Here is an 8,703-nt window from a genome sequence, read left to right on the forward strand (position 1 = left end):
GGGGGTGGAGGAACTAAGAAACACTGGTGAAGCTGACAGTCCACAGGCATAGGATTACCAAAAGACTGAGACCTAATCATGGAATTATAAAATGCTTCCACTCTCTCCACTGTATTGCTAAAGGTCTTCTCACATGGTAAAGTATATTCTCTTGACAGCAGGCCTTGTAAAGACCAGAATGCTCTAGTGTAATTCAAAACAGTTCCCTTTTCTCTACTCCTACCCGAAGCATGAGGGGATTTTTCTGTGTTCTTTCCTGTGAGAACCTGGCAGGGATGCCAGAGATAAAACTCATGAAAGTATGAGAGCTCTCTCATGGCTAGGATCCCCCTGGAGTTTTTTTTAACTCTCAATCTTTTCCATACTGAGCCTCTAGGATCTTATTAATCACAGTTAAGACCTTTCTATCCCAGTACTTATTCTCATGGACGTGGATTTCTGCTCTACTGTCTGGTGTTTCAATTTATGATACAGAGGTTTGCCCTGTGACCTCATTTCTCTGTCCTTCATGTTCTTTCAACAGAAGATTATAAAGTATACTAGGAGGAGAAGGAAAAAAGTTTTCAGAGGCAGAGCAAACATCAGAGCCAGACCAAGACATGGTAGAGATGTTAGACTTATCGGATTGTAAATTTAAAACAACTGTGATTAATATGTAAAGGGTTCTAGAGGAAGAAATGGAAAACACGTAAACCAGATGGGTAGTAAAAGCAGAGATGTGGAGACTCTAAGAAAAGAGTCAAAAGAAAATGCTAAAAGTTAAAAAAACTCTGTAACAAAAATCAAGAATGCCTTAGATAGGCTTATCAGGATACTGGACACAGACAAGGAAAGAAACAGTGAGCTTGCAGGTGTGTTAATAGAAACTTCCCAAAATGAAAAGCAGAGAGGAAAAAGGTCTTTAAAAATAGTAGAATATCCAGGAACTGTGGAACAACTACAAAAGATCTAAATAACACATTATCAGAGTTCCAAAAGAAGAAAGAGAGAAAGGAACAAAAGAAATATATGAAGCATTAATGACTAAGAACTTCCTCAAGTTAGTTTCAGATACCAAACTATAGATACAGGAAACTCAGAGAATGATGAGCCTGGTAAATACTGAAAAACCTACACTTAGGTATATCATATTCAAACTTTAGAAAATCAAAGATAAAAAAAAATTTGAAAGAAAGCAAAGGGAAAAGTAATACTGTAGGTGGTATAGTATTATTTGAAAGTGGATTTGGGTTAATTGTAAGTGTAATTGCAAATGAAACTGACAGAGGATTAATCTCCAAAATATATAAGCAGCTCGTACAGCTCAATATCAGAAAAACAAGCCAATAAAAAAACGGACAGAAGACCTAAACAGGCATTTCTCCAAAGAACACATGCAGCTGGCACATGAGAAGATGCTCAGCGTCACTCATTATTAGAGAAATGCAGATCAAAACCACAGTGAGGTATCGCTTCATACCAGTCAGAATGGCCATCATCAAAAAATCTACAAACAAATGCTGGAGAGGATGTGGAGAAAAAGAGATCTTCCTGCGCTGTTGGAGGGAATGTAAACTGATAATATGGAGAACAGTATGGAGATTCCTTAAAAACCTAGGAATAAATCTACCATATGACCCAGCAGTCCCATCACTGGGTCCCATACCCCGAGAACACCACAATTCTAAAAGGCGCATGTACCCCAGTGTTCATTGCAGCACCATTTACAATAGCCAGGACATGGAAGCAACCTAGATGTCCACTGACAGATGAATGGATAAAGAAGATGCGGTGCACATATACAATGGACTATTACTCAGCCATAAAAAGGGATGAATTTGAGTCACTGGTAGTGAGGTGGATGAACCTAGAGCCTGTTATACAGAGTCAAGTAAGTCAGAGGAAAACAAATATCATGTATATTCCATATATATGGAATCCAGAAAAATGCTATTTATGTATTTATTTGCAAGGAATGGAGACACAGATGTAGAGAACGGACTTGTGGGCAGAACAGGGGAAGGAGAGGGTGGGGCGAATTGAGAAAGTATCATCAACATACGTACACGATCCTGTGTAAAATAGATAGCTAGTGGAAAGTTGCTATATAAAACAGGGAGCCTCGCCTAGCACTCTGTGATGACCTAGAGGAGTGAGTTGAGGGGAAAGGAGGGAGGCTCAAGAGGGAGGGGATACAAATACAGTTATGACTGATTCATGTTGTTGTCTGGCAAAAACTAACACGTTGTAAAGCAATTTTCCTCCAATTAAAAAATAAAGAGAAAATCCTAATGCTCAACCAAAGGGAAGAAAAGTTATAACAAACTTAGACAGTATATCAAAAAGCAGAGGCATCACTTTGCTGACAAAGGTCGGTAAAGTCAAAGCTATGGCTTTTCTAGTAATCATGTAAGGATGTGAAAGTTGGACCATAAAGAAGGCAGGGCACCAAATAACTGATGCCTTCAAACTGTGATGCTGGAGAAGACTCTTGAGAATCCCTTGGACAGCAAGGAGATCAAACCAATCAGTCTTTAAGGAAATCAGCCTTGAATATTCACTGGAAGGACTGATGCAAAAGCTCCAGTACTTTGGCTACCTAGTAGGAAGAGCCGATTCATTGGAAAAGACCCTGATGATGGGAAAGATTGAGGGCAGGAGGAGAAGGGGACGACAGAGGTTGAGATGGTTGGATGACATCAACTGTGACTCAGTGGGCATGAGTTTGAGCAAACTCGGGGAGATAGTGAAGGACAGGGAAGCCTGGTGTGCTGCAATTCATGGGATCACAAAAAGTCAGACACGACTTAGTGACTGAACAATAATTTAATTGATATTCTGAGAAGAGAAAATGGAATTATATACAATGCTCAAGTAAAACTGCAGAAGGTGGAAAAGAGGGGAAGACAAAAATCAGGAAAAAAGAACAAGGGAAACAAAAGTAAAGCAGTTAAAAATATAGTAGGTATTAATCTTAACTACATCAGTAATGACTTTACAGCCACATTGGGAGATAGTTCAGCAGTTTCTTAAAAAATAAACAGTCTTACTGTATCACCCAGCAATCACAACTCCTTGATATTTACCCAAATAAGTTAAACCTTACATTCACACCAAAAAATGCACATAAACATTTATAACAACTTAATTCATAATTGCCAAAATTTGGAAGGAACCAAGATGTCCTTTAGTAGATGAATTGATAAACTATGGTGCATCCAGACCATGGGCTATTACTTAGGACCAGAAAGAAATGAGCTATCAAGTCATAAAAAGACATGATGGCATCTTAAATGTGTATTGCTAACTGAAAGAAGCTTGGGGCTGATGCACTGAGATGACCCAGAAGGATGGTACGGGGAAGGAGGAGGGAGTGGGATTCAGGATGGGGAACATGTGTATGCCCGTGGTGGATTCATGTTGATGTGTGGCAGAACCAATACAACATTGTAAAGTAATTAACCTCCAATTAAAATAAATAAATTTATATTTAAAAAAAGAAAGAAGCCAATTTGAAAAGGCTATATAATGTATGCGGAGAAGGCAATGGCACCCCACTCCAGTACTCTTGCCTGGAGGGAGGAAGGAGGGGGGTTCAGGATGGGGAACACGTGTACGCCCATGGCAGATTCATGTTAATGTGTGGCAGAACCAATACAATATTGTAAAGTAATTAACCTCCAATTAAAATAAATAAATTTATATTAAAAAAAAGAAGCCAATTTGAAAAGGCTATTTAATGTATGCGGAGAAGGCAATGACACCCCACTCCAGTACTCTTGCCTGGAAAATCCCATGGATGGAGGAACCTGGTGGGCTGCAGTCCATGGGGTGGCTAAGAGTCGACACGACTGAGCGACTTCGCTTTCACTTTTCACTTTCATGCATTGGAGAAGGAAATGGCAACCTACTCCACTGTTCTTGCCTGGAGAATCCCAAGGACAGCGGAGCCTGGTAGGCTGCTGTCTATGGGGTCGCACAGAGTCGGACACGACTGAAGCGACTTAGCAGCAGCAGCAGCATATAATGTATGACTGCAGCTACATAGAATTCAGGGAAAATAAAAATTTATGAAGACAGAAGATCAGTAGTTGCTAGGGAATGGGGGAAGGAGGGATGAATAGGCAGAGCACAGAGGGTTTCTAGAGTAGTGATCCATTTAATATGATACTGTAATGGTGAATGCATGTCATTATATTTGTCCAAACCCATGGAATGTACAACACCAAGTTGTTTAGTCTTTTCCAACTCTTTGTGACCACATGTACTGAAGCCCACCAGGCTTCTCTGTCCATGGGATTTCCCAGGCAAGAATACTGGAGTGGGTTGCCATTTCTTTTTCCAGATGATCTTCCTGTCCCAGGGAAAGAATCCACGTCCCCTGTATTCGTAGGCAAATTGCTTACCACTGAGGCACCAGGGAAGCCCATAACACCAAGAGTCAACCATAATGTAAATAGTGGACTTCGGGTGATAATGATGTATATCAGTTTAGGTTCATCAATTTTTGCACGTGTGAAAAACTGCAATGTAAAAAAATTTGCACCACTGAGGTACAATATGTTAGTAGAGAGAGAGGTTGTGCATGTGTAAGGGCAGAGAATGTCTAGGAACTCTGTACTTTCTGGTCAGTTTTGCTGTGAACCTAAAACTGCTCTAAAAAAATAAAGTCTGTTTTCCGGAAGTTTTTTTTTTTTTTTCCTTCAGTTTGAAAGGTTGTTTCATTGGTTGTTGAATCCAATGAAACAGCTTTTTTTTCTTTCAACACTGAAGATCTCACTCCATTGTTTTCTGTATTACATAGTTTGTCTGCTATAATTTTTGAATCTTTGTTTCTGTGTGTGTAATTTTTTTTGTCTCACAGCCTTCAAGATTTTTCTCTTTTGTCTGTTTTTTAGCAGTTTGAATGATGTGTCTAAGTGTGATTTTTTGGGGGTAGTATTTATCCTGTTTGTGATTTCTGAGTTTCTTGTTTCTCTAGTTTATATTTTTCATTGTTTTCTGAAAATTTTTGCCTAACTTGTCTTTAAATGTTTCTCTTTTTCCCTTTAATTATATTTCAACCTTCTGAGATTCTAATTACATATATATTAGACCGCTTGATATTTTTTCACAGCTCCTGAATACTCTGTTCTGGTTTTATACACCCTTTTTCTCTTTGTGTTTACATCTGAGTAATTTCTATTACTCTGTCTCTGGGTTCCTTGATTCTTTCTTGGCTGTATTGAGTCTATAATGTGTCTGTCAAAGGCATTCTTCAACTCTCTTATTGTATTTTTTATTTCTAGAATTTCCATTTGATTCTTTCTTACGATTTTTATATTTCTTCTGGAATTCCATATCTGTTCATATATGCCATCCATTTTTTTTTACTCAAGACTTTAACTGATTTATGTTACATTTAAATTGTCAGTTCATTCTAATATCTGTTTTTTTGTGATTCTGTTTCAGATAATTGCTTGTCTGTTAACAGTGCTTTATTTTCTTGATTTTTTATGTGTCTCATAATTTTTATTGCATACTTGTATGTAATATAGTGTGTGATTTGTTGTTGAGTCACCAAGTCGTGTCCAACTCTTTGCATCCCCATGGACTGCAGCACCCCAGGCTTCCCTGTCTGTCCCTCATCATCTCCTGCAGTTTGCCCAAGTTTGTGTCCATTGAATCAGTGATGTCATCCAACCATCTCATCCTCTGTCACTTTCTTCTCCTTCTGCCTTCAGTCTTCCCCAGAATCAGGGTCTTTTCCAGTGAGTCAGTTCTTTGCATCAGGTGGCCAAAGTATTGGAGCTTCAGCTTCAGCATCAGCCCTAGAGAGTATTCAGGGTTGATTTCCTTTAGGATTGACTGGTTTGATCTCCTTGCTTTCCAAGGGACTCTCAAGAGTTTTCTCCAGCACCACAGTTCAAAAGCATCAATTCTTTGGCACTCTGCCTTCTTTATTGTCCAGCTCTTACACCCATACGTGACTGCTGGAAAGACCATAGCCTTGACTAAACCAACCTTTGTCAGCAAAGTGATATCTTTGCTTTTTAACACATTGTCTAGGTTTGTCATAGCTTTCCAGACAAGAAGAAATCGTCTTCTAATTTCATGACTGCAGTCACCATACACAGTGATTTCAGAGCTGGAAGAGGAAATCTGTCCTCTGCCTCCACCCTTTCCCCTTCTATTAGGCATTAAATGGTGGGACCAAATGCCATGATCTTAGTTTTTTTTAATATTGAGTTTTAAGCCAACTTTTTCACTCTCCTCCTTCACCCTCATCAAGAGTCTCTTTAGTTCTTCTTCACTTTCTGCCATTAGAGTGATATCATCTGCATATCTGAGGTTGTTGATATTTCTCCCAGCAATCTTGATCCTAGCTTGCAACTCATACAGCCTGGCATTTCACATGCTTTGAGTATAGGTTAAATAAACAAGGTGACAATAAACAACCTTGTTGTACTCCTTTCTCAATCCTGAACCAGTTTTTCCATAAGGGTTCTAACTGTTCTGACCCACATACAGGTTTTTCAGGAGACTAGTAAGATGGCCTGGTATATCCATCTCTCCAAGAGTTTTCCACAGTTTGTTATGATCCACACAGTCAAAGACTTTAGTGTAGTCAATGAAACAGAAGTAGGTTTTTTTCTGGAATTCTCTTGCTTTCTCTATGATCCAGCAAATGTTGGCAGTTTGATCTCTGGTTCCTCTGCCTTTTCTAAGCCCAGCTTGAACATCTGAAAGTTCTCTGTTCATGTAATGCTGAAGCCTAGCTTGCACGATTTTGAGCATAACCTTATACTAGCATGGGAGGTGAGTGCACTTGTCTGGTGGTTTTAATGATCTAATGTACTGAATGTACTAAAGTACTGCCCTTCTTGGGAATTGGGATAGTACGTAATACCATGATGTAAATATGATTTTCTTTTCCTGGAAGTATGCACGTTTCTTTTTTTCCTAAGCCATTAGTGTGGAGATCTGAGTCAATTTACTTAGTATTTGAGTTTGAGATCATTTTTGGTTGCTATATTTTGCCTTCAGTGTACCTTCAGCTTCAAAACATTTTGCTTAGGAAGAGGCTAAGTTTCCAGAAGTTTTGTTTTGTTTTTAATATTCCTGCTTCACCTGCAGCTTTGAGACTTCCCAGTGTACTTGTACCTCAGGATTTTCTTGATTTACTCTTGCTCCTCCCTAGCAGTAATCTTCTGTTGTCTGGTACTAGGCTTGGCTAGTCTAGTGGTGGAAACCAGTGGGGATCCTCTGTTGTCCTGGTCAAGCCTCAATTAGAGACAGTTTGCAAACTCTGTTGCCATATGGGAGGTCAGGAAATGATCTGGCCCCAAATCTTTAGAAGTGTTCTACCATTGTAAGAGGTTCATTATACTATCTCCTGCCCAAGACCCACCAAAGATACAAGGAAGAGTTTTGAATGTCATGGAGAGGAGGGTCAGGATCATTGAGAAAGCCCTGTGGACAGAAATAGTCAGTCTTTCCTGTGAGCATGAGCGGTGTGAATTTCCCTTGTATCTGCGACTCCCAGGAGTCCCATACTCTCATGTAGCCCATACTTTGCCTTTAGCAATTCATTGAAAAGTTTTGTGTGAATTCTTCTTTCCTTCTTCTGTGGCGCCCAATGTTTCATTCTTTTGTGTTCTGCCACAGGTAAACATGTGCTCATGTTCCACCTCTTAAGTGTTGGCATCTGAGTTTCCTTAGATTTTAGCTCTTTGATTGCTCTGTGACCTCAGTTCTCTGATGGGTCCAGTAAAAGCTACCATTTAATGGTTTATCTGGCTATTGCTGTTGTTGTTCGGGTGTGAGCAATACTCTTTCCAGCTTTCTACCTCCTAGAATTCTTCTTTGTGTTTTGAGGACTTTTTAATCTAGTCCATTTCATATATGTTTAGTATGTAGCATGATAATTGATGTTGCCTTTAATTTACTAACAATTTTGATTCCCCCTTTGACTTACGGTTATTTTTTAACATACCTATTCTTTATTGGTGTATAATTGCTTTACAGTGTTGTGTTACTTTCTGCTGTACAGTGAAGCGAATCAGCTGTGTTGTTGTGCTTAGTTGCTCAGTTGTGTCTGACTCTTTGCTACCCCATGCACTGTAGTCCACCAGGCTCCTCTCTCCATGGAATTTTCCAGGCAAGAATACTGGAGTGGGTTGCCATTCCCTTCTCCAGGGCATCTTCCCAGAGATCCCACCCAGAGATCGAATCCAGGTCTCCTGCATTGCAGGCAGATTCTTTACCATCTGAGCCACCAGGGAAGCCCAAATCAATTGTATGTATACATATATCCCCTTTCTCTTAAACCTCCTACACACCCCCATCCCATACCTCTAGGTCACCCCCCAAAATACAGAATGCTTCACAAATTTGCAAGTCATCCTTATGCAGGGGCCATGCTAGTCTTCTCTGTATCATTCCAGTGTATGTGTGCTACTGAAGAGAGCACTAATATACAGTTATCTAGATAGACTTTTAAAAAGTCACTATCATTCTTATGATTTTTGGACCAGAATGTATATTCAGAATTTATAGGATATGTGTTTAATATCTTTATTAAGCCAGGTGTATTAATTATTAATAATAGACAAATCCTCTGTATCTTTGTCTGCTTGATCTGTTAAAGATTGAAAAACATATGTTAAGTTATCCATTATAGTAGTAGCTTTACACTTTTTTTTATTACCTTTCTTTCTCCCTGGTTATTTTAGTTATAATTTT

General features: G+C 39.2%; 1 non-coding gene across 1 annotated transcript; it reads right to left on the reverse strand.

Moving 5' to 3' along the window:
- Positions 1–8,328: 8,328 nt before the first annotated feature.
- On the reverse strand, positions 8,329–8,431 carry LOC138441876 (U6 spliceosomal RNA). Its single transcript, XR_011257452.1, has one exon. It is a non-coding gene; the product is annotated as a U6 spliceosomal RNA (small nuclear RNA).
- Positions 8,432–8,703: the final 272 nt, after the last annotated feature.

Source organism: Ovis canadensis, chromosome 5 (genome assembly GCF_042477335.2).
Source record: "Ovis canadensis isolate MfBH-ARS-UI-01 breed Bighorn chromosome 5, ARS-UI_OviCan_v2, whole genome shotgun sequence".
NCBI classification, from domain to species: Eukaryota; Metazoa; Chordata; class Mammalia; order Artiodactyla; family Bovidae; genus Ovis; species Ovis canadensis.